This window comes from Phyllobates terribilis, unplaced genomic scaffold, assembly GCF_046119375.1.
Source record: "Phyllobates terribilis strain yellow unplaced genomic scaffold, ASM4611937v1 Scaffold_2__4_contigs__length_985480577, whole genome shotgun sequence".
Classification (NCBI taxonomy): Eukaryota; Metazoa; Chordata; class Amphibia; order Anura; family Dendrobatidae; genus Phyllobates; species Phyllobates terribilis.
The window spans coordinates 711290438-711315635 of NW_027362762.1; positions in this window are offsets into that span (position 1 = coordinate 711290438).

Consider the following 25198-nt stretch of genomic DNA (forward strand, 5'->3'; position numbering starts at 1 on the left):
TTTGAGGATGCCATGTGGGTATTTGCTGGTAGACTTATGAGCCAATGCCCCTGAGGATCTGCGCTTAAAGATGGACTTGTTTCCACCAACTGTGTGTATGTTCAAAAGAAAAATACTTCTAAAAGGTGAGTATTAGACAAAAACAGACATTCTACGATGTGTACGCAGTGTTGTAAGGATGTCTGAGAGAATACAATGTAACTGGGCTCTCTTAAAAATGCTGGTGAAGGAAGCTCCTTCTGTCAGAAAATCTATTTTGGGCAATGCAAGCAACACATTTATTACAGCCATAGGGCAGATTGCTTTAAACATCTTAAAAGGCCGAAATCCTCTGAAAGAGTGGTAAAAAATGTACCAAAGAAGAGGCGTAAAGCTATAAGAACCCTGAGTGATAAATCACAACCAATAAAGAAAAAGAAGCGCATAATAAAGCATTGTTTTATCCGGCACCTTGATGATGAAATTATTGAGATTTTACATCTCTGTCATATGCCTGATGATGTGAAAATTAAAAAACATAGTTAAGTACTAAAGTGATACTTGATTCAAGCTAAACATGATTCAAAGGAACTATCATCTTTAACGCTCATTAGCACTCCTGAATCTGATCACCAACAACTGTGAATTTCTGACCCTGATAAAAACTACCCTGTCAGTGAAATTGTGAGTCATGTTAATTAGCGATATAAAAAGCATGCAGAATTTTTACTAAACAGGTTGTTGCAGAACAATAATATTACGACATGGATCGATAAAAGGGAATTTATTTTCAAGGGGTCTGTAATTCCCCTGGCTAACATGATGGATTTGATACTTAATACTACACAAAGTCATGTCTTGACCAGCAGGAATTTACCTCGGTGCTTGGATACTCTTATGCAGGCAATGGCCAAATTAAACATACCCTCCACCATTGTGGGTAATCCTACTACTAGAGAGATTTTAGACAGATTAAAAATATCCATCAATGAGCCTTCTGTGGAATCTACACCTCGCGTGATATCCACACCACGTCATGTTATTCAATCTTTACATTCTCTACCATTAGGTATCACACAAGGGACCTTGCTGCCTATAAAAAGGACTCTACCGCTCCTACAATCCATGTGGTTAACAATGTAACTGCTGTGATTCCTAAGTGAAATACATAAATTGTAATGCTCTGTGTCATTCAGTAACAATTGTTATGGTATATATTATTAAATACAGATCGCTGTATATTATTGTAATACATTATATTAATAATTGTAAAATAACAAAAGTTGTAATGCTTTACATTACTCTATAATAACTGTGAAATAATTGTATGAAATTACCCTAATAACCTAAAATGAACTGTGCCTGATTTATACATGATTATTTCATGATGTAAGTATTGGGACAACACAGGACATGTTTCAGTATTGAGTGTTAAGGATATCCGGCTGTTGGCTACTAACACAATACCACCTTATTGAGACCAAATGCTATCAGCTTAAAAAGACACACCAGGAAGGTTATGTAGACTACTCATATCCACACGGTTATCTCAAAACAGACAACAGAATGCGTCAGCAAACTCAATCTGTAACAAATGTAATAGTATTTGTGCTGTGTAATGTAATTTGTACTTGTTTAATAAGCTATATACACTTTACAATATTGTCTTTCATTTTTTACAAACCGTATAAAATACACACTATTATACTTGGGATCTGTAACTACTGAGTGGGAGATATAAGGAGATGGGAATAGCATTATTAGCCATATTATATATATGTGCCCAATAAAGCTATAAAAAATAATATCCACAACACATTAACTGAATTGGAAATAACACTATCAAAAAGAATGGAACAACAATTACATGAACTGGGAATTACACTATCAAAAGCATATAAACTACAGGGATGCACACACGGTTGCTGACAAAAGATCTCATAGGGGATTGAACTTTGTGTAGTGGGAGGGGAGGAAGGAGAGAACTCACACGTTTTGAAACACTTTAATAGGGGCGTGGCACCTGTCAGATTATATTTGATGATCGATATGTAAGCCTCACTGCTAGAAACATATAGTAGTTACCTTAAAGTCTATCCTAATTCAATTTGTGAAACATTAATAGAACCTTGGATCTAGAGGAATCTGTTTATTTTTTAATCATAGATTATTTTCTTCACCTCTATCCAAACGTTATGGATTTGAGGGCAGATCTGGAATAAATCTGGTACGTTTACCCCTGTAGACACACATGGACAACAATTTTCTGCAATATCAAGGTTTATGGAAAAAAGAACATTAGGCCCTGATTCATCAAAGTGTTTAGGCCAGGTTGTGTAAAACACTTTGAAATGTCGCAAAAGTTTTGCACAACACTTATTTACACAAAAATATTGCGACTTTTGCTGTTTTTACACCAGTCCTGTACAGCTTTGCCAAAATGGGCAACAGTGGAATGGGGCTTGGCTGTGCTAGCTTGTCTACTTCATCTAGACTTAAACTTTGACGGAAATATACTCCAGGCACTGACTGGATTACATTTCTGGTGAAAGTTCATGTTTGGCTGATTGGGAGCAGATGCAGTAGATGTTCCTGATCACTCTAACTGGCGTGAGAAATTTGTCTGGCATTAATATATGCCTTGTGCCTGTGATTGCAGTCACTGATCGAAGATGGCGAGAGCAGGAGATGGCAGCCACATACGTGCATGCCTAGATAGCCCTTATCAGAAACCTCTGCAAATTCCTTTTCTGTCCTGAGATATTCAGCTCCAGTAACGTTTACCTTGCGGCATCTGCTTTCCTCTGTTTTCAGTTTGTGTCTTCTAAGAGCTGAGAACTCATGTAGCCACCTTCTTCAGCTACTGGCTATACCCCCTCCAAAAAACTGTTTTTAATGAAACTACAGTGAGGAGATAAGGGATTTTAATTGGAGTCTGTCACAAGTTTTTTACCACCTCATTTAAAAGTAGTGTAATGTAGAGAAATAGACCCTAATTACAGGCCGGCAGTTCTGATTTGTTTGAGACATCAACATGAAGCATCCATGGGGCTTTATTGTATAAGATAAGTTCTATTACCTCACTTAGTGAATGTTTATGTTTTCTACCTGTCTAGTTATTACATCTGAGGGTGAAATAGGGTCAGAGAGGGAGAGCTGCCGAGGAGCGGGGGCATCACATAGTCAACCTTAACTAGGGTGCCAACCTCCACTGGTAGGTAGGTGATGAGCATTTCAGGATATGTAATTTATTTATTATTTGTTATTTTAGCTCTTCTTGTCTGTTTAAACATTGGTGAATACCTTAGAAATCATTTATTATGATAAAGCCTCAATGTTTTTGATTTTATTATGCACATTATCACTTTATTTTTGTATGCACTTTAGTCACATACTAGCTGATACCCTCACTGATTGGTTCTATATTGGGTTCCTGTTTAGTGAGATACCATTGTATTTAATTCAACAGGGCTAAACTCGAATTTAGAGGGAAATTTTGAGTGCTGAAATCAGTTTTTCTCCATTTGATAAAAAAACGGTTGTTTATGAAACATCATGACACTGGGGGGTGTACTAATCTGATTTTTCACTAGGGGTGTTCGATGCAGTCCCGCATATTTTTAAATATCTATTTAATAAAAGAAACTTAAAGGATGTAAGGGTAATATACAATACCTGATTATATACAGGTGCTTCTCACAAAATTAGAATATTACCAAAAAGTTAAGTTATTTCAGTTCTTCAATACAAAAAGTGAAATTCATAAATTATATAGAGTCATTACAAAGAGAGCGATCTATTTCAAGTGTTTATTTCTGTTAATGTGGATGATTATGGCTTACAGCGAATGAAAACATAAAAGTCAATATCTCAATAAATTAGAATACTTTTTAACAATAGCTTGAAAAATATTTTTAAAATCTGAAATTTTGGCCTACTGAAATGTATGTTCAGTAAATGCACTCAATTCTTGTTCTGGGCTCCTTTTGCATCAATAACTGCATCAATGCAGCGTGGCATGGAGGCGATCAGCCTGTGGCACTGCTGAGGTGTTATGGAAGCCCAGGTTCCTTTGATAGCAGCCTTCCGCTCATCTGCACTGTTGGGTCTGGTGTCTCTCATCTTCCTCTTGACAATACCCCCTATGGGGTTAAGGTCAGGTGAGTTTGCTGGCCAATCAAGCACAGTGATACTGTTGTTTTTAAACCAGGTATTGGTACTTTTGGCAGTGTGGACAGGTGCCAAGTCCTGCTGGAGAATGAAATGTCCATATCCAAAAAGCTTATCGGCAGACGGAAGCATGAAGTGCTCTAAAATTTCCTGGTAGATAGCTGCGCTGACTTTAGTCTTGATAAAGCATAGTGGACCTACACCAGCAGATGACATGGCTACCCAAACCATCGCTGATTGTGGAAACTTCACACTAGACCTCAAGCAGCTTGGATTGTGTGCCTCTTCCCTCTTCCTCTAGACTCTGGGACCTTGATTTCCAAATGAAATGCAAAAACTACTTTAATCTGAAAATAACACCTTGGACAACTAAGCAACAGTCCAGGTCTTTTTCTCCTTGGCCCAGGTAAAATGCTTCTGGAGATGTCTATTGGTCATGAGTGGCTTGACACAAGGAATGCGACACTTGTAGCCCATGTCCTGGATACGTCTGTGTGTCGTGGCTCTTGAAGCAATGACTCCAGCAGCAGTCCACTCCTTGTGAATCTCCCCCAAATTTTTGAATGGCCTTTTCTTAACAATCTTTTCTAGGCTGCAGTTATCCCGGTTGCTTGTGCACCTTTTTCTACCACACTTTTTCCTTCCACTCAATTTTCTATTAATATGCTTGGATACAGCAATCTTTGAACAGCCAGCTTCTTTAGCAATGACATTTTGTGGCTTACCCTCCTATGGAGTGTGTCAATGACTGCCTTCTGGACATCTGTCAAGTCAGCAGTCTTCTCCATGATTGTGGAGCCTATTGAAACAGACTAAGGGACCTTTTTAAATGTGTAGGAAGTCATTGCAGGTGTTTTTGTTAATTATTCTAATTTAATGAGATAATGACTTTTGTGTTTTCATTGGCTGTAAGCCATAATCATCAACATTAACAGAAATAAACACTTGAAATAGATCGCTCTGTTTGTAATGACTCTATAATATATGAGTTTCGCTTTTTGTATTGAAGAACTGAAATAAATTTACTTTTTGATGATATTCTAATTTTGTGAGAAGCACCTGTACTACTGATCTGTCCAGTGCTCTTTTCTTCTGGTAAAAAAACGTTTTTTTAAAGGTTTTTAAAGCTATTAGAAAAGGTATAAAAAATATACGAAGTTAGAAGTTCGTAAATATATACATACTTGGAGTTAGGTAAGGATGCTTGTAAGAAGGATTCACAAATGCAAGGTAAATTTCAAATGGAGCAGGCTTTACTTAGCACAAGACAACTTAGCAAAGCAGGTACATTCTCAGTGAGGGCACTCTCTGGGTAGTTACACACAGAATTAAGGCAAAGAGCCTGGTGGTTACACAACAGAATAATGATAAGGTAATTGATGGTTACACTTCAAAGTTGAAACATAGAACCTAGGTATTAGAAACTGCAACAGAAGCTGTCTCTTTATATAGTTCACAACTAACTCAAAGCAGGTGGTTTCCAACTGCTGCAAGTAAATTTTTTTGGCACAGTACTCCATGCAAGCCACTTGGCACAATTCATGTGACAGGTCACTTATTACATAGTTACTCCCTTGGTACACACTAAATTGTAACTTTTTACATGCAGCTGCAGAAAAGGCAAATCAGTGTTCAAGTCACTCACTCACCAAATAATTGCTTGTCATGCAAGCCTATAATACCAATTACAATTCTCATGGGAATACCTTAGTGTACTTGCCTAAGATGTCAGTTACAGTTCTTTATTGTACTTCTACGATCCACAAATGCAGTCAATAAACTGAGCTATTCCATCCAGAAATGCCCAGTATAAAAACATACTTCAGGGATATTATTTTAAAAACATTGAAGCAAAAGAGCATAAAGGTAACATTCTTTTGGTTCATACGTTGAAAGCTCCTTAGAACGTATAACTCCAATGGATGATATGAAACTCAATGTGAAGAAATCCTTACTAACATAAAAAAATATATAAATGAAAGAGGTCTCATTATTTTTTACAACCTAAGGCATGTGACCTTGTTACTTCCATCATGATGTAAAAAAGATATTGTTTTCAATTTATCATCTTGTTTAGTTCTTTTCAAACAGTAAAGTGTTACACACTTGTCCTAGTTATCCTAGTCCATGATTTCTTCACCTTCCCCTGGGTCCACTGCCCTGGGTTATGCTCCATGTCAGGGTTTGCAAGTTGCATGGCTCACTGACATGATCTCCCTAGACCTATGTCAAGACTAGTGTTGAGCCACCCCCGTAGTGTTCGAGTTCGGTTCGTCGAACACCCGTGTGTTCGCCGAACTGTTCGTCGAACTGTTCGTCGAACACCTTCGAACACCGTTAAAACCAATGGCAGGCAAACAAAAACACATAGAAACACATAGAAAACACCTTCAAAGGTGTCCAAAAGCTGACAAACTGCTCAGAAGACATAACTAACACATGGAAAAGTGACAAGTACATATAGTCATGCGAAAATAAAAGAGGTGGAGGAGTAAAAGGAGGGGGAGACACAGATATAGGCATGTCATGCCCTTCTAAAATCCAAAAAGTGAGAAGCCGACACGGCCAGTCCGCTCCTGCCCGTGCCACCTCCGTGTCGCCGGGTTTGTGCCAGAGCCGCGGTGAACCCTGACGGCCAGCCCCCCTCTCCCAATACTGGTGCCTGTCCGCTGGTGGGTCGAGCGAGCCCCCCTGTGGTGGAGGCAGCTCTAAGCTTTTTAATTTAAATTGTCTCTCTAATTTGAATGAATACACTTTAAATCCATTTACAAGGATCTATTGGAGGGCAAGTCTCATGCCAGCAGCCGCGGTAATTCCAGCTCCAGTAGCGTCCACTAAAGCTGCTGCAGTTAAAAAGCTTTTATAAGGATCGAGCTCGGCTGTCCACCGCAAGGCATCCTACTGCCAGTCCCAGCCCCTATGCCTTGGGGTGCCTCCTGATGCTCTTCACTAAGTATCCCATGGTCCCGAAGCATTTCCTTTGAAAAAATTAAGTGTCTAAACTACAGGTGGTGCAGCTTGCTTAACAGCCGGGATAATCCGCTCACTAGCAGACACTGCTACTAGGCACAAAGTATTTCCTGGGCTAGATGCAGTTAAAAATTTGTAATTAGATACTCTCGTTGGATGCTGAGAAAGCATTCCATAGAGTCTCCTGGCACGCCATATATGATTCTCTTAAAAAGCTTGGGGTAGGGGTCTAGGGGACCCTTTTATAGCCAAAATCACGTCCCTGTATCACAATACGTCACCTAGGCTGAAGATAAATGGAACTGTAGCACCCTGAGGGCTCGGTTGCTACAGACGTATTGCACCTCACCCAGAGGTGTGATATCTCACTCTCAGGTAAGGATGGAGTGTGGATCAGGACCCGACACCTGCATGCATTACACCACATTGCCGTGGGGCAGGGCGACCAATATGCCCCTGAGATGGGCACGACAGTCCCTGTCCCTGGCTGGAGTGGGGGGAGGGAACACTGAGGAAGGGGAACCCTGTAGTGCAGGAGCAGGGAGGAAGCAGTTCCTGGGTGCATTGAGAAGGGAGTATAAAAGGTGGGCACCATCTTAGTTCAGTGCAGAGAAGTCTGAGCAGAAGTGGCAGGGAGCAGGGGCTCTGCATGAGCTCTGCTCCGGAGGCGGGCCTAGTAACAGAGGCCCAGGCCTGGAAGAGGGAGAAGGAAGGAAGAGGAGCGGAGAAGGCTCCAGGAACGAGGAATGAAGGGATCCCAGGGGTGCGGACGGGCGAGTCACCACCGCACGCCCGAATCCACCTGCGTGGAGGGGTCAGGCCAAAGGGGGAGACCGGTCCCCGAACTAGTGGAGGCAGGAAACGACCCTCAGCTAGAAACCGGAGGCTCTGACATTTTATGTGGCGCAGCCCCTCGCTACACCCGCTAGGAAGGCACCACATAGGGTCAGGGAAACTGGCGCCAAGTTTACCAAGAGGAGGCCCGAGGCAGCCGGACAGAAGTGTTGGTAAGAAAGGCCAGACAAAGGACACACAAAGGGGGTCCTGTGAAGTGCTCCAAAGTTATCTGGGAGTTGTCTGAGCCCCTCACCTGGTGAGCACAGTACGACGTGGGCAGCCGTTACCTGCAGACGTGGTCTGGATAATAAGAACTGTGAGTAAAGGCCCTGAACTGCATCACTGACTCCGTGTCGTTACTGCTGCTGCCCTGCACCATCACCCCCATCCTCCGCATACACTGCCCTGAGGCTATACTCCTCCCGTGGGGAGTTATGCTACGCTCTGCTGCACCCACAACACCAGCCTCAGTGGTCTGCCCTGTAGCGGCGGTTCACTCTGACCACAATCCACGGGTGGCGTAGTCGGACATTTAAACATGAAAACCACATAAATAGTTCCGCCACTGGTTTGACCGCCCTGAGCCACGGAACTGGGTCGCCGCCACGAAGACTACAACCACCAGCATCCACCAAAAAGGGTCCGGCTCCGGGTGTCCCAAGGCCCAGGGGGTGCGTCAGAACATTTTCATCACCTTTCACAATCACCAATGGGACAAGGCAGTGATGTCCTCTGTCCCCTCTCTTATACATCCTAGTGACGGAGCACCTGCTCTCATCAATTCGCCATAACCCCAATATTAGGTGGATTGAGGTGGGAGGCACCGAGTACAAGTGCTCTCTATTTGCTGATGATGTCCTAGTATATATCACTCAATCACATATATCCATCCATGCTGTTATGGCTGAAATAGATCACTTTGTTACATGGTAAAATTTTAAAATCAATGCAGCAAAGTCTGAGGCCCTCGATGTCTCCCTCCCCAAATCCATATAGGATTCCATCCAGTCCAACTTTCCCTTTGCCTGGCCCTCACAGGGTATCAAATACTTAGGAATTCCTATTCATAGAGACCTCTCCCATCTATGTTATCTTAATTTTGGGCCCTTTATTGAACAACTCCATACAGACCACGCTTGGCAAGTTAGAACTGTAAGATTCACTACGTGAACCACTGGTGTTTTGTGGAAAAGCACATGTACACTGCGTTCCAAATTATTATACAAAAAGTGTTTAGGAGTGATAAGGGAAGAATTTGTTTGTTTGTCAGTTAAACTCATTGATGGTGATGTGTGTCAGGGCTCTTTATATCACTGTAAGCAATTGCAGACACCTGTGCTAATTAGTTTGGCAGGTGTGTCCAATGAAAGGCAAGACTACTTAAGAAGGCTCTCTCACATTATTAAGCAGCCTACATTTTCTGCCAAAATGGGAAAGAAAAAGGATGTGTCGGCTGCTGAGAAGCAACAAATTGTGGAGTGTTTAGGTCAAGGCATGACTACAATCAACATTGTGCGATGATCAGGATGAAGTGTCTTGGCAATCAAGAAGTATGTAGCTGATTCACAGTACACACGTGTGCGTGCTGATAAGGGCAAATTGAGGACTCTTTCCTACAGGCAATTACGTCAGGTTGAAAGAGCAGCGGCAAAAAAGCCTTGTCATAGCAGCAGACAAGTTTTTGAAGCTGCTTGTGCCTCCAACGTCCCCCGAACAACAAGATGCAGGGTCCTTCAGAGGTTTGCAGCTGTGCATGCGCCATCCTGTCGACCTCCTCTATTCACTTCACACAAGCAGAAACGGCTCCAGTGGGCCAAACATTACATGAAGACTGATTTCAAAACTGTTTTGTTCACGGATGAGTGCCGTGCAGCGCTCGATGGTCCAGATGGATGGAGTGGAGGATGGCTGGTTGATGGACACCCCACGCAAACACGGCTACAGCGCCAACAAGGAGGAGGTGGAGTAATGTTTTGGGCTGGAATCATGGGGAGAGAGATTGTCGGCCCCTTTAGGATCATTGAAGGCGCTAAAGATGAACTCCATAATGTATGTGGATTTTCTCAAACAGCACTTCCTGCCATGGTTCAAGAAGAAGAACCGTGTATTTCACAGCAAGATCATTTTTCTGCATGATAATGCACCATCTCATGCTGCACATAAAACATCTGCATCTCTGGCTGATATGGGCATAAAAGGGGACAAACTTATGGTGTGACCCCCATGCTCCCCTGACCTCTACCCCATTCAGAACCTTTGGAGCATCATTAAAAGGAGTGTCTATGATGGCGGGAGGCAGTTCACATCTAAGCAACAGCTCTGGGAGGGTATTCTGTCCTCATGCAAAACAATTGAAGCAGAAACCATCCAAAACCTGACAAATTCAATGGACGAGAGAGTTCAGAAGCTCCTTTCGAACAAGGGGTCCTATGTGAAAATGTAACATCACCTAGAATAAAGTTTTGAGTTGAAAACTGTTTGATTTCAGTTTCTAACAACCTGCTAATGCTTATAATTTAAAAAATGACCATTTTTTTGGTCTTTATTAAAATGAAAAGGTTGATCGAAAAGTTTGGGGGATCTAAGAGTGTGGCAACCCAGTAGTCATGATTACTTCGAATTCTGACAATATGAGGGTCATGCTGCAGGTAGTGCAGCAAGAAGGCACTTATGTGTCTTGCGCATCTCGGAGCCCCAAAATTATTTTCCGGGCTAGATGCAGCTAAAAATTATTTTTAATTTTAAATCTGGTGAAGCTTATTATAGATGGCCTAATAGGATCAGTGCTGCACACTGCTACAAAGCCCAAATTATTTTCCAGTCAAGATACAGATAAACATGATTAGTAATTTGAAAGCTTAAAACGGTTGGTAGGGTGATTTTAACCAATCATCAAGCTTTTACTCTCCCCAGGATGACACAGGGGTAGAAAAGTCGTTTCGGATCCATGATTTGTTCATCTTTATGAACGTGAGTCTGTCTACATTATCAGTGGAGAGCCGCGTGCGCTTATCTGTCAGCACACCACCAGCAGCGCTGAACACACGTTCAGACAGAACGCTGGCTGCGGGGCATGACAAGATCTCCAAGGCGTAAGTGGCTAGCTCCGGCCATTTATCCAGATTGGAAGCCCAAAAAGAGCAAGGGTCCAGTGACACAGTCGAGGCTTCAATGTTTACTTGGAGATACTCCTGTACCATCGTCTCTAGGCGTTGACTATGTGTCAGACTTCTTGTCTCCTGTGGCCTTGCAAAGGATGGGCTAAAAAAGTGGTGAAATGATTCCGCAAAATTGATGTTACCAGCAGATACTGTGGTTCTGTTACGGTTTGAGTGCTGAACACTTGATGGTCCCACGGTTGGCAAGTTGGAACTGTGAGATTCACTACGTGCACCACTGGTATTTTGTGGAAAAGCACATGTAAGATTCTGCAACAGTCTCTGCTGATACTCCTGCATGAGTGCATCCCTTTCTATGGCAGGAATAATTTCTGCAAATTTACTTTTGTACCGGGGATCTAACAGTGTGGCAACCCAGTAGTCAGGATTATTTCTAATTCTCACAATTCAAGGGTCATGTTGCAGGTAGTGCAGCAAGAAGGCACTCATGTGTGTTGCGCATCCAGGAGCACCAAGTCCCTGTTGTGTTGGTGGCGAGGTAACAATCATGCTTCCTTCCTCTGTCCTCTCCCCCCAACCTCGCACAACAGAAATGTGATCAAGGTCTCCCTCATCTGATGAGTCTTCCATCAGTTCGTCCTCCACTTCTTCCTGGGCTCCTGCACCTTCCTCACTAGTTTGGCTGCTACCATGCACCCTGGTAAAACCATCTCCCCCACCCTCACATGCCTGCCGCCTTGGTGCTGCCGACCGTCTGGACCTTGCAGATGTTAGCCCTTCCGCATACAACTCCTCCTCCTCTACTTCCTCCACCTCCTCTTGTGCCACCACCTGACTCCAAATTCTGTTTAACATGTGCTCCAGCATGTATATCACCGGAATAGTCATGTTGATAATGGCATCGTCAGCACTAAACATCTTCGTCGCCATTTCAAAACTGTGCAGAAGGGTGCATAGGTCCCTGATCTGAGACCACTCCTCCAGCGTGATTTGCCCCACCTCTGAATCTCGTTGGCCCAGGCTATACGTCAGAACGTATTGCACCAGGGCTTGTCGGTGCTGCCACAGTCGCTGCAACATGTGCAGAGTTGAATTCCACCGGGTAGGCACATCGCATTTTAGCCGGTGAAGTGGCAGGCCCAACGACTTCTGTAGAGATGTAAGTCGCTGAGCTGCGGGATGCGAACGGCGGAAGTGAGCACACAGCGACCGTGCCTTCTGCAGAAGGCCATCTAGTCTGGGATAGTGGGCTAAAAATTGCTGGACAACCAGGTTCAACACGTGAGCCATACAAGGCACGTGTGTGACATTGCCCCGGCGAAGGGCCGCACCCAGGTTTGCAGCATTGTCGCACACGGCCTTCCCTGGTTTCAGGTCCAGTGGAGACAACCATTCATGAAATTGGTTCTCCAGAGCTGACCACAACTCCTCAGCTGTGTGACTCACATTTCCCAGACATTTCAATGTAAAAACCGCCTGATGACGTTGAGCCCTACTGCCAGCATAGTAAGGAGGTGTGCAGGATCCCTTCTGCGCAGTTAGAAAGCTTGTGGCATGACCAGACAGGCTTTGGGTGCAGGTGGAAGACCGAGAGGAGGTTGAGGAGGCAGAAGCAGTGGAGGAACTTTGACATAAAGAGGATTGACGCACAACTCGTGGGGACGGCAAGACTTGGACAGCAGCCCCTTGTCCTGCTGTCACCATAGTTACCCAGTGCCCAGTCAGCGACATGTAACGCCCCTGTCCATGCCTACTCGTCCAAGTGTCTGTGGTGAAATGCACCCTGTCACACACAGAGTTTCTCAAAGAAGCGGTGATGTTGTGTGCTACATGCTGGTGGAGCGCAGGCACACCTTTCTTTGAGAAGTAGTGCCGACTGGGCATCTGGTACTGGGGCACTGCGACGGACATAAGGTCTCGAAAATCCTCTGTGTCCACCAGGCGGAAAGGCAGCATTTCTGTAGCCAAGAGCTTGCAGATGGTGAACTTCAACCTCTTAGCTTTCTCATGGCTAGGAGGAAATGGTCTTTTACTTGTCCACATCTGAGGGACCGAGGGCTGGCTATTGTGCTTAGACGGGGTTGATAAGGGTGTCCCCGGCAAACTGCCGGTCTGTGAGGAAGATGCAGGCGGACATGTTAGGTTGCCTTGATCCAAAGGTGGTGCTATCGATGTCGGACAGCGCTCAACACCAGCTGGTGTTACCACCTCCAAAGAAAATGATGACCTGCCAATCACGCTGGCTGTTGCGGGTAAAGAGGTGGCAGGTCTGCGCCCCAAAACAGGTGTGACTGCTGTCCCCCCAGTCACAGAGGATGAAGAGGCCGCGGATGCACAAGATATGGCAGACGGTGATTGGCCCGGCCGGCTAGGCCGCATTGTAGCACACTGAGCTTCCCCCTGCAACTTATGCTTCATGTCCATGTGCCGGTTCATGCATGAAGTACTCAAACTATGTATTTTTTGGCCTCTACTTAGCTTTTGCTGACAAATGTTACAGATAACACGAGTTGGGTCATCTTTATCGATCTGAAAAAATGCCCAGGCTATGCAAGGCTTAGCACCCATGCGACCTGAAGAGCCACCACGACTTGTGGTGAGAGGCAGAGTTGTGTTTGAGGATGCAGTTGTTGACGTGCTTCCAGTACTACGTCTCTGTCCAGGAAGGCGCAACCTGACCTCGTCGTCACTAGCATCTTCCTCCACCTCCTCTGCTGACCTCATCTCTTGGCTGACTGTGGGTTGACAGTAAGTGGGATCTCCGACCTCATCATCATCACCCTGTGCGTTATCACACCCGTCGTCCTCAGAGCCAACCTGTTCCTGCCCTGACAAAAAACTAAAGTTGTCGCTCCAATCAGGTATTTGAGTCTTATCATCGTCTTCCTCATTGTCTCCACCAACAGGAGTTACAGTTTGGGAATAAGGGTCTACATTATGGTCAGAACCTTCTGCGTCTGGTCCTGGATCCGACTCATAAAGATTCTGGGCATCAGTGCAGATCATTTCCTCGTCTGGATTCACAGAAGCGCTGGAGTCGACCTCTGATTCCCAGGCTATAGTATGAGTAAACAGCTCTGCAGACTCAACCATCTGTTCTACCTCATACTCAGACGGGCAGCTGGAGATTTGGGAGCTGTGAGGAAGCAAGTGCGATTTGGGTGACACCTTTGAGGACTGGAGTATTTGTGATGTTGAAGTTGATGTGGAGGAGAGCCCACTTAAAGGAGCACTTGATATCCGTTGAAGCACCTGCTGTTTTTGTGCCTCATCTGGAATTTGTAGCTATTGGCGTGGCCGTAAGAAAGGGATCTTATCACATTGTCCGCTAAAAGAAGTAGACATTTTAGTTTGGCTGGAAGATGGTCTTTCTTCTGCAGATGTTACTGTTGCTTTAACACCTACCCCACGGACACAACCTTTTTTCCCCTTCCCAACACGCCTATTCCCCTTTCCACCAGCAGCAGGCCTTTTTCCACTCATTTTGGTGGTTAACTAATTCACAACTCTGGAGTTGTTTGCACAAAAAAAAAATGGATGGTAACCGAGCAGAGCTGAGTGGCCAAACTGTGGTATTAGGCCAAAACTATTGGCTGGGTTAGATGCAGAAAAAAATTATTTTGAATTTGCAACCTGATGGAGGTCAGTATAGATGGACTAATACAAATAGTCCCACACACTGCTAGAAGCCCAAATATTTTTTCAGAGGTACTGTAGATGCAGATAAAAATTATTTTTAATTTGCAACCTGATGGAGGTCAGTATAGATGGACTAATAGACCAAGTCCCACACACTGCTAGAAGCCCAAATATTTTTTCAGAGCTAGATGCAGAAAAAAATTATTTTTAATTTGCAACCTGATGGAGGTCAGTATAGATGGACTAATAGACCAAGTCCCACACACCGCTAGAAGCCCAACTATTTTTTCAGAGCTAGATGCAGAAAAAAATTATATTCAATTTGCAACCTGCTGGAGGTCAGTATAGAAGGACTAATAGAACAAGTCCCACACACTGCTAGAAGCCCAAATATTTTTTCAGAGCTAAATGAAGAAAAAAATTATTTTTAATTTGCAACCTGATGGAGGTCAGTATAGATGGACTAATAGACCAAGTCCCACACACTGCTAGAAGCCCAAATATTTTTTCAGAGCTAGATGCAGAAAAAAATTATTTTTAATTTGCAACCTGATGGAGGTCAGTATAGATGGACTAATAGACCAAGTCCCACACACCTCTAGAAGCCCAAATATTTTTTCAGAGCTAGATGCAGAAAAAAATTATTTTTAATTTGCAACCTGATGGAGGTCAGTATAGATGGACTAATAGACCAAGTCCCACACACTGCTAGAAGCCCAAATATTTTTTCAGAGCTAAAGGAAGAAAAAAATTATTTTTAATTTGCAACCTGATGGAGGTCAGTATAGATGGACTAATAGACCAAGTCCCACACACTGCTAGAAGCCCAAATATTTTTTCAGAGCTAGATGCAGAAAAAAATTATTTTTAATTTGCAACCTGATGGAGGTCAGTATAGATGGACTAATAGGCCAAGTCCCACACACTGCTAGAAGCCCAAATATTTTTTCAGAGCTAGATGCAGAAAAAAATTATTTTTAATTTGCAACCTGATGGAGGTCAGTATAGATGGACTAATAGACCAAGTCCCACACACTGCTAGAAGCCCAAATATTTTTTCAGAGCTAGATGCAGAAAAAAATTATTTTTAATTTGCAACCTGATGGAGGTCAGTATAGATGGACTAATAGACGAAGTCCCACACACCGCTAGAAGCCCAACTATTTTTTCAGAGCTAGATGCAGAAAAAAATTATATTCAATTTGCAACCTGCTGGAGGTCAGTATAGAAGGACTAATAGAACAAGTCCCACACACTGCTAGAAGCCCAAATATTTTTTCAGAGCTAAATGAAGAAAAAAATTATTTTTAATTTGCAACCTGATGGAGGTCAGTATAGATGGACTAATAGACCAAGTCCCACACACTGCTAGAAGCCCAAATATTTTTTCAGAGCTAGATGCAGAAAAAAATTATATTCAGTTTGCAACCTGATGGAGGTCAGTATAGATGGACTAATAGAATGATGCTATGCCCAAAAGATTTTACTTCACTAGGTGCAGTAAAAAAATTGGTATTCTATACACAGGTGTTATATCTTGCAACACAGATAGGCTACTCCACTGACTAACACACTCTGCAATAGGCCAAAAAGGATTAGCTTTGCTAGATTCAGCCAAATGCTGTGAAAAAAACTTGCACAGCACTGGCACAGACCTGCCTGGCAAAAACTGATAGGAACTCATGTTACCTAGTCCTGAAAAGGACTCCAATTACAATTAGTCTTTACTCCCACAACCTATCTATTTAAGAGCACAGACCTCCCTGATAAAAGTCGTAGGAAATGCTGTAACCTAGTCCTTAAAAGGACTGCAATCACAACTATTCCCTACTCCCAAGCTATCTGTATATTTGTGCGAAAATTGGCTTGAAATTAACAAGGTATAGCGCACACAGCAACAGCGGTGCCGTTTAACACGCAGCTGCAGCAGTGAGAAAATGGTGGCGACGGGGAAAATGGCTTGGTCTTATAGGGCAAGGACATGTGACATACACTGCCAATGACACATGCCCTTGCTTGTGTGAAAAAAAGCACTTCGCTCCGTGTGTGCGCTGCTGATAGGCTGACAGATTGCACCTCCCCACTGCAAATGCGGGAAAGAGAAAAAAAAATGGAGATCTTCATTGTTCCTGCAGAGATCCATCCCCTGCCCCTCCCCCCACCCCGCTGTACACTCAAACTGCGTATTAACATTAATTTTCATCATTACTGAGAAAAAATCCAGTTATGATTTTGGTGCACGAACAGTTATCGAACATAACCTCGAACAGCCGAATTTTTCTCAAATTGTTCGTGTTCGCCGAACGGCTCGAACACCGCCCAAAACAGCTCGAATTTGAGATTGGCGAACAGTTCGAGTAGAACAACGCTCATCTCTAGTCAAGACCATTAACATGCACGTATTTGTCTTGGGATTAAGAGTCCTAGTCCTATATTAGGTGTGCTCCGCCTTCTGTGCTGTTTGTGTTTTATGTTTGTGCTTCCATTCATCCCTGCTAGGTTCCTCTTCATCTGTCCTGCTTATCCTGAGATTCCTGGTGAGCCTTTACAATCCTTGCTGCCTTCCTGCTTGCTGCACTGATGTAAGGGGTCCGTGTGCCCACTCGGACCTAAGGCTTAGAGAATCCACTTCACCTTTGGAGCCTTAACACAAAGTACAGTACAGACCAAAAGTTTGGACACACCTCATTTAAAGATTTTTCTGTATTTTCATGACTATGAAAATTGTACATTCACACTGAACGCATCAAAACTATGAATTAACACATGTGAAATTATATACTTAACAAAAAAGTGTGAAACAACTGAAAATATGTCTTATATTCTAGGTTCTTCAAAGTAGCCACCTTTTGCTTTGATGACTGCTTTGCACACTCTTGGCATTCTCTTGATGAGCTTTAAGAGGTAGTCACCGGAATTGGTCTTCCGACCATCTTGAAGGAGCTCCCAGAGATGCTTAGCACTTGTTGGCCCTTTTGCCTTCACTTTGCGGTCCAGCTCACCCAAAACCATCTAGATTGGGTTCAGGTCTGGTGACTGTGGAGGCCAGGTCATCTGGCGTAGCACCCCATCACTCTCCTTCTTGGTCAAATAGCCCTTACACAGCCTGGAGGTGTGTTTGGGGTCATTGTCCTGTTAAAAAATAAATGATGGTCCAACTAAACGCAAACGGGATGGAATAGCATGCCGCTGCAAGATGCTGTGGTAGCCATGTTGGTTCAGTATGCCTTCAATTTTGAATAAATCCCCAACATTGTCACCAGCAAAGCAACCCCACACATCACACCTCCTCCTCCATGCTTCACGGTGGGAACCAGGCATGTAGAGTCCATCCGTTCACCTTTTCTGCTTCGCACAAAGACACGGTGGTTGGAACCAAAGATCTCAAATTTGGACTCATCAGACCAAAGCACAGATTTCCACTGGTCTAATGTCCGTTCCTTGTGTTCTTTAGCCCAGACAAGTCTCTTCTGCTTGTTGCCTGTCCTTAGCAGTGGTATCCTAGCAGCTATTTTACCATGAAGGCCTGCTGCACAAAGTCTCCTCTTAACAATTGTTGAAGAGATGTGTCTGCTGCTAGATCTCTGTGTGGCATTGACCTGGTCTCTAATCTGAGCTGCTGTTAACATGCGATTTCTGAGGCTGGTAACTCGGATAAACTTATCCTCAGAAGCAGAGGTGACTCTTGGTCTTCCTTTCCTCGGGCGGTCCTCATGTGAGCCAGTTTCTTTTCAGCGCTTGATGGTTTTTGCAACTGCACTTGGGGACACTTTCAAAGTTTGCCCAATTTTTCGGACTGACTGACCTTCATTTCTTAAAGTAATGATGGCCACTCATTTTTCTTTACTTAGCTGCTTTTTTCTTGCCATAATACAAATTTTAACAGTCTATTCAGTAGGACTATCAGCTGTGTATCCACCAGACTTCTGCACAACACAACTGATGGTCCCAACCCCATTTATAAGGCAAGAAATCCCACTTAATGAACCTGACAGGGCACACCTGTGAAGTGAAAACTATTTCCGGTGACTACCTCTTGAAGCTCATCAAAAGAATGCCAAGAGTGTGCAAAGCAGTTATCAAAGCAAAAGGTGGCTACTTTGAAGAACCTAGAATATAAGACATATTTTCAGTTGTTTCACACTTTTTTGTTAAGTATATTATTCCACATGTGTTAATTCATAGTTTTGATGCCTTCAGTGTGAATGTACAATTTTCATAGTCATGAAAATACAGAAAAATCTTAAAATGAGAAGGTGTGTCCAAACTTTTGGTCTGTACTGTATGTGTAAAACTTTTATTTAGGGATTTCTAGAAATAATAAGCAATGAGATGCTCTTTGCTCGCCGAGTATTTCCGGGGTTGCTCGGCGGGAACCCGAGTCCCCTCCCTGCATGTTTGGCACTCTTTAGAGCACCAATGAACATGCAGGGATTGTCTGCCACACACTGCAATGCCACAGCCATGTTAGTTGTGGCATTACAGTGATTGGCTGGCCGCACAGCATCATCAGGTCTATATCAGACCTGGCGCCAACATGCTCGTCAAAGTCTACTCCAGAATCAGGCAGTGTAGAGAGAGATGCTGCTGAGCTAGGGAGAGATTTGCTTGTTTCTTAGTTAGTGTAGGTACAGTGGGTACGGAAAGTATTCAGACCCATTTAAATTTTTCACTCTTTGTTTCATTGCAGCCATTTGGTAAATTCTAAAAAGTTCTTTTTTTTTCTCATTAAAGTACACTCTGCACCCCATCTTGACTGAAAAAAAAAACAGAAATGTAGACATTTTTGCAAATTTATTAAAAAATGAAAATTGATATATCACATGGTCATTAGTATTCAGACCCTTTGCTCAGTATAAAGTAGAAATAGCCCCAGATATCAGGGGCCAGGAATAATTTTTTTTAGGATCTTAATCCTGATTATTTGCTTAAAAAGCAATCCAGAGAACACTGTTTTTCTGCACCATTTGCTTGTGGGCACTGCAGAATACAGCAAGATCCTTCCCATATTACAGTGGTAAAAATCCATCTATTTAAAACTGTGGTTTGTTTGTCACACTGATCACATATAAGTGAGCTGAAAATTCTGCCATTTCTGGCCTCCATTGAAATTTTGTTGCAGTGTGTCTGTGAATTTATTGACACGAGGTCGCTGTTAAACATAGTTACCTACAGTCCAACTATTTAAAACTGTGGTTTGCCCGCCACATGGATCACATATAAGTGCGCTGAAAATTCTGCCCTTTTTGTCTTCAAGTTGAAATTTTGTTGCAGTGTGTTAGCGAAGTTATTGACACCAACTCGCTGTTAAAAATAGTTACCTACAGTCAAGCTATTTAAAACTGTGGTTTGTCCGTCACACGGATCACATATAAGTACACTAAAATTCTGCCATTTCAGGCCTCCATTGAAATTTTGTTGCAGTGAGTCAGTGAAGTTATTGACACGAGGTCGCTGTTAAAAATAGTTACCTACAGGCCAGCTATTTGAAACTGTGGTTTGTCCGTCACACGGATCACATATAAGTGTGCTGAAAATTCTGCCATTTCTGGTCTCCATTGAAATTTTGTTGCAGTGTGTTAGCAAAGTAATTGACACCAGTTCGCTGTTAAAATAGTTACCTACAGGCCAGCTATTTAAAACTATGGTTTATCCGTTACATGGATCACATATAAGTGTGCTGAAAATTCTGCCATTTCGGGCCTCCATTGAAATTTTTTCAAATCCAGCCATTTCTGCTGAACGTGGAAAATATTGTCCTTCATTTAAAATGGGCAAGGTGCATGGCAAGGGATGGGGAATTGGAGATGATGGTGATGATGGTGCATGCAGAGGATGAGGCCGAGGCCGTGGGCTAGCTGAAATTTTCCACAACAAACACTCACATGTTCTCGCTCGAGCTTTCTGTCCCAATTAATAGGGGACCGCAGAACACCACTATTGAATAGGTTATTGGTTGGATAGCAGATAATGCTTCCCGTCACTTAGCCACTACCACCACCACCACCCTGTCTTCCACACGGTCAAGTCTCAGTAGCCATGAGTCTGGACTGCATATTCCTCACCCTGATCCTCTTTCCTCCCACCAGTGCCCGGAGACAGCTGATCCCACACTTGGACACTCCAAAGAGCTGTTCACTTTTCCATTTATAGATTCAGGCCCCTCGCCCGGTCCACTTGAAGCAGGGTATGAGGAGATCGCATGTAGCGATGCCCAAATATTTGAGCAGCCACGATCACACGAAGGCGACGATGGGAAACTGTCACAAGAGGTGGACGATGATGAGACGAGACACAATTGCCAGAAAGTCAGGAGGAGGACCAGGGTGCGGTAGTGGAAGACGAGGTGGTGGATGATATAGTAACTGACCCAACCTGGCAGGGGGACATACAGAGTGAGGACAACAGCACACAGTGGAAGGGAGGCGTAGCACCACAACAGGCAGGAAGAAGCTGTGTGGAGGCCGCAGACAGAAGGCAGGAAACAGTTCCCCATAACATCAACACAACGGAAGTTGCCAGTACAATTGTTAGGTCTTACCAAGTCTGGTTGTTTTTAAAGACTCTGCCGATAACCCCAAAAAGGCAAATTGCACTACCTGCCGGGCCAGCATCAGCAGGAGTAGCAAAACTACCAGCCTGACCACCACCAGCATGATCAGGCACATGGCAGCAAAGCACCTAAGTGGGCCGAACCCCAGGGTCAATGAACAGTGTCTGCAGGTGGCACCACTGCTTCTTCCGCTGTTGTGCGTGCAAGCCAATCTTCTGTCCATGTAAAGATGCCTCCTGCCCTGCACCTGTCAAGCTGGACACGTGAGTGAACTGGCTCTCTATGCCTTGGAGGTCCTGGCCTGCCCTGCCACTAGCGTTTTATCAGAGCGGGTTTTTAGTGCCGCCGGTGGAATTATAACCGATAGGCGCATCCGACTGTCAACTGAAAATGCTGACAGGATGACTCTTATAAAAATTAATAAGGGATGGATTGGGCCAGACTTCTGCTCACAAATCCTTCCTAACATCTGCAATGTAGAGTTCCAACGTGTGGGGACATCACACACCAGTCAGTGAGCTAGAAGCTGCAAACGCTGCTGAAACACGGCAATGGCAGCGGAAGCTTTAGGTGACTTTCTAAAATGGGCACACAGGCGGCATACTTTGACAAGCAGATGCGGCAGTGCTGGGTAGCTTTTTAGAAGCTGCTGAACCACAAGATTAAGCACATGGGCCAGGCATGGTATGTGTGTGAGCTCACCGAGCCTCAGAGCCACCACCAGGTTCCGGCCATTGTCACACATGACCATGCCTGGCTGTTGGTTCAGCGGTGTCATCCACAGATCTGCTTGCTCTTTCAGAGCTGTCCACAACTCTTCAGCGTTGTGTGGTTTGTCACCTAAGCATATTAGCTTCAGCACAGCCTGTTGCCACTTGGCCGAGGCAGTGCTGCAGTGCTTCCAGCTTGGGACTGATGTGGTCATTTTGAAGATGGATGCTGAGGATGAGGAGGAGATGGTGCAGGAGCTGTAGAAAGTGTAACCCTGATTGACCCAGGGCCCGCAATCCTCGGCATCGGGAGGACGTGATAAGTCCCAAGGTCCGACTGGGTCTCGGCTTCCACTGTGTTAACCCAGTGTGCCGTCTGCGAGATGTACCATCCCTGCCAACAATCGCTTGTCCACGTGTCCTTGGTTAGGTGGACCTTCCTAGTAACTGCGTTGTTGAGGGCACGGCTAATGTTGCGGGACACGTGCTTGTGTAATGCGGGGACGGCACACCGGGAGAAATAGTGGCAGCTGGGAACCGAGTACCAAGGGATGGCTGCCGCCATCAGGTTGCGAAAAGCTTCCATCTCCACAAGCGTAAAAGGCAGCATATCGAGCGCAAGCAGTCGCAAAATGTGTGAATTTAGCAGTGTGGCCTGTGGGGCGTTGGCTGTGTATTTGCGCTTGCATTCCAAGGACTGGGGTAGAGACAATTGAATGTGGATGTGCTTGCTGATGGTGTTAGTTGAGAGTGTGCAATGACAGGCGCTGGGACAAGGACGTGGACGTGTTTGCTGATGGTGCTAGTTGAGAGTGTGCACCGACAGGTGCAGGGCAGGAGTCAACTTCGCATGCGCCATGGACAGAGGATTGGCTTGCACACACAACAGCGAAAGACACAGTAGTGCCACCCGCAGACACTGTTCCTTGACCCTGGGGTTCGGCCCACTTAGTCGAGTGCTTTGCTGCCATGTGCCTGATCATGCTGGTGGTGGTCAGGCTGGTAGTTTTGCTACCCCTGCTGATGCTGGTCTGGCAGGTTGTGCAAATGGCTTTTTTGGGGTTATCGGCAGAGTCTTTAAAAAACAACCAGACTCAGTAAGACCTAACAGTTGTACTGGCAATTTCCATCATGTTGATGTTACGAGGAATGATTGCCTGCCTTCTGTCTGCAGCCACCACACTTCTTCCTGCCTGTTGTGGTGCTACGCCTCCCTCCCCCTGTGTGCTTCTGACCTCACTCTGTATGTCCCCCTGCCAGGCTGGGTCAGTTACTATATCATCCACCGCCTCGTCTTCCACTTCCGCACCCTGGTCCTCCTCCTGACTTTCTGGCAATTGTGTCTCATCATCATCCAACTCTTGGGACAGTTTCCCACCGTCGCCTTTGTGTGACCGTGGGCATCGCTACATGCGATATCCTCTTGCCCCGCTTCAAGTAGACCGGGCGAGAGGCCCAAATCAATAAATGGAAAAGTAAACAGCTCTTTGGAGTGTCCAAGTGTGAGATCAGTTTTCTCCTGGCACTCGGCATGGTCCGAGGAAAGAAGATCAGGGTGAGGAATATGCAGTCCAGACTCACGGCTACTGAGACTTGACCGTGTGGAAGACGGGGTGGAGGTGGTGGTGGCCAAGTGACTGGAAACATTATCTGCTATCCAACCAATAACCTTTTCACACTGCTCTGTGTTCAATAGTGGTGTTTTGCAGTCCCCTTTTAATTGGGACAGGAAGGTCCAGTGAGAAGATGTGGGTGTTTGTTTCAATTTCAGCTAGCCCACGGCCTCGTCCTCTGCATGCACCATCAACACCATCACGTCCAGTTCCCCGTCCCTTGTCACGAGCCTTGCCCATTTTAAATGGAGGACAATATTTCCGCGTTCACTGCAAATGGCTGTATTTGAACCGCAGTGATATGTGTATGTGTGATGGAAAACCACGGTTTTAAATAGCTGGCCAGTAGATAACTATTTTTAACAGTGAACTTGTGTCAATAACTTCACTAGCACACTGCAACAAAATTTCAATGGAGGCCAGAAATGGCAGAATTTTCAGCGCACTTATATGTGATCCGTGTGACGGACAAACCACAGTTTTAAATAGCTGGCCTTTAGTTAACTATTTTTAACAGCGACCTCATGTCAATAACTTCACTAACACACTGCAACAAAATTTCAATAGAGGCCTGAAATGGCATAATTTTCAACGCTCTTATATGTGATCCGTGTGAAGGACAAACCACAGTTTTAAATAGATGGATTTTTAGTGCTGTAATATGGAAAGGATCTGGCTGTATTCTGCAGTGCCAACAAGCAAATGTAGCAGAAAACGGTGTTCTCTAGATTGCTTTTTAAGCAAATAATCAGGATTAAGAACTGGAATGGACCCTCTTGCTATGTGCACTGCGGTCTGCCACATACACTGCCTGCCTGCCTAGCACTGATATCTATGCAGCTGGATTAGTCCTCAGAAGGACTGTTAGCTGAGATTGATATGTGAATATTATATGCTGGTATAACTACACTAACTAAGAAACAAGCAAATCTCTCCCTAGCTCAGAAGCACCTCTCCCTACACTGCCTGATTGCGGAGTAGACTGTGACGATCATGGCAGCGCCAGGTCTGATATAGACCTGATGACTCTGTGCGGCCAACCAATCACTGTAATGCCACATCCAGCATGGCTGCAGCATTACAGTGTGTGGCAGACAGTCCCTTCATGTTCATTGGCAGTCTAAAGAGCACCAAATATGCTGGGAGGGGACCCGAGCTCCCACCGAGAAACCCTGGAAATATTCGGTGAGCACCGAGCATCTCGAACAATGAGATGCTCAGGCGAGCAACTAGTAGTAGCTAGTCAACGAAGCTGGGAAAAAAATTATCGATAGTGTTGTTGTCCTGAAACAACCCCCTCAAATGTACGGTACATTGAAACTTTCCCTGTACTACTACAGGGTACAACTGTGATGACCCTTGTAAACACTAAAGTGCAATTCCAAGGAATAAATATGAAAAGGTGTGAATTTAGGATTGGAAATGGTAATTGAGGTTGCAAAAAGGATTTACAAGATTTCCAAGTCAAGACACAAAATAAAAAAGGCTTTATACATTAACAATGAGCCTTCTCATATAAAATGCCCTTACCATACATATATGGGATTTAGGCTAATGTGCAGATTGCAGTTCCACTAAAACATCTTAACACAGCATAACATAAATAAA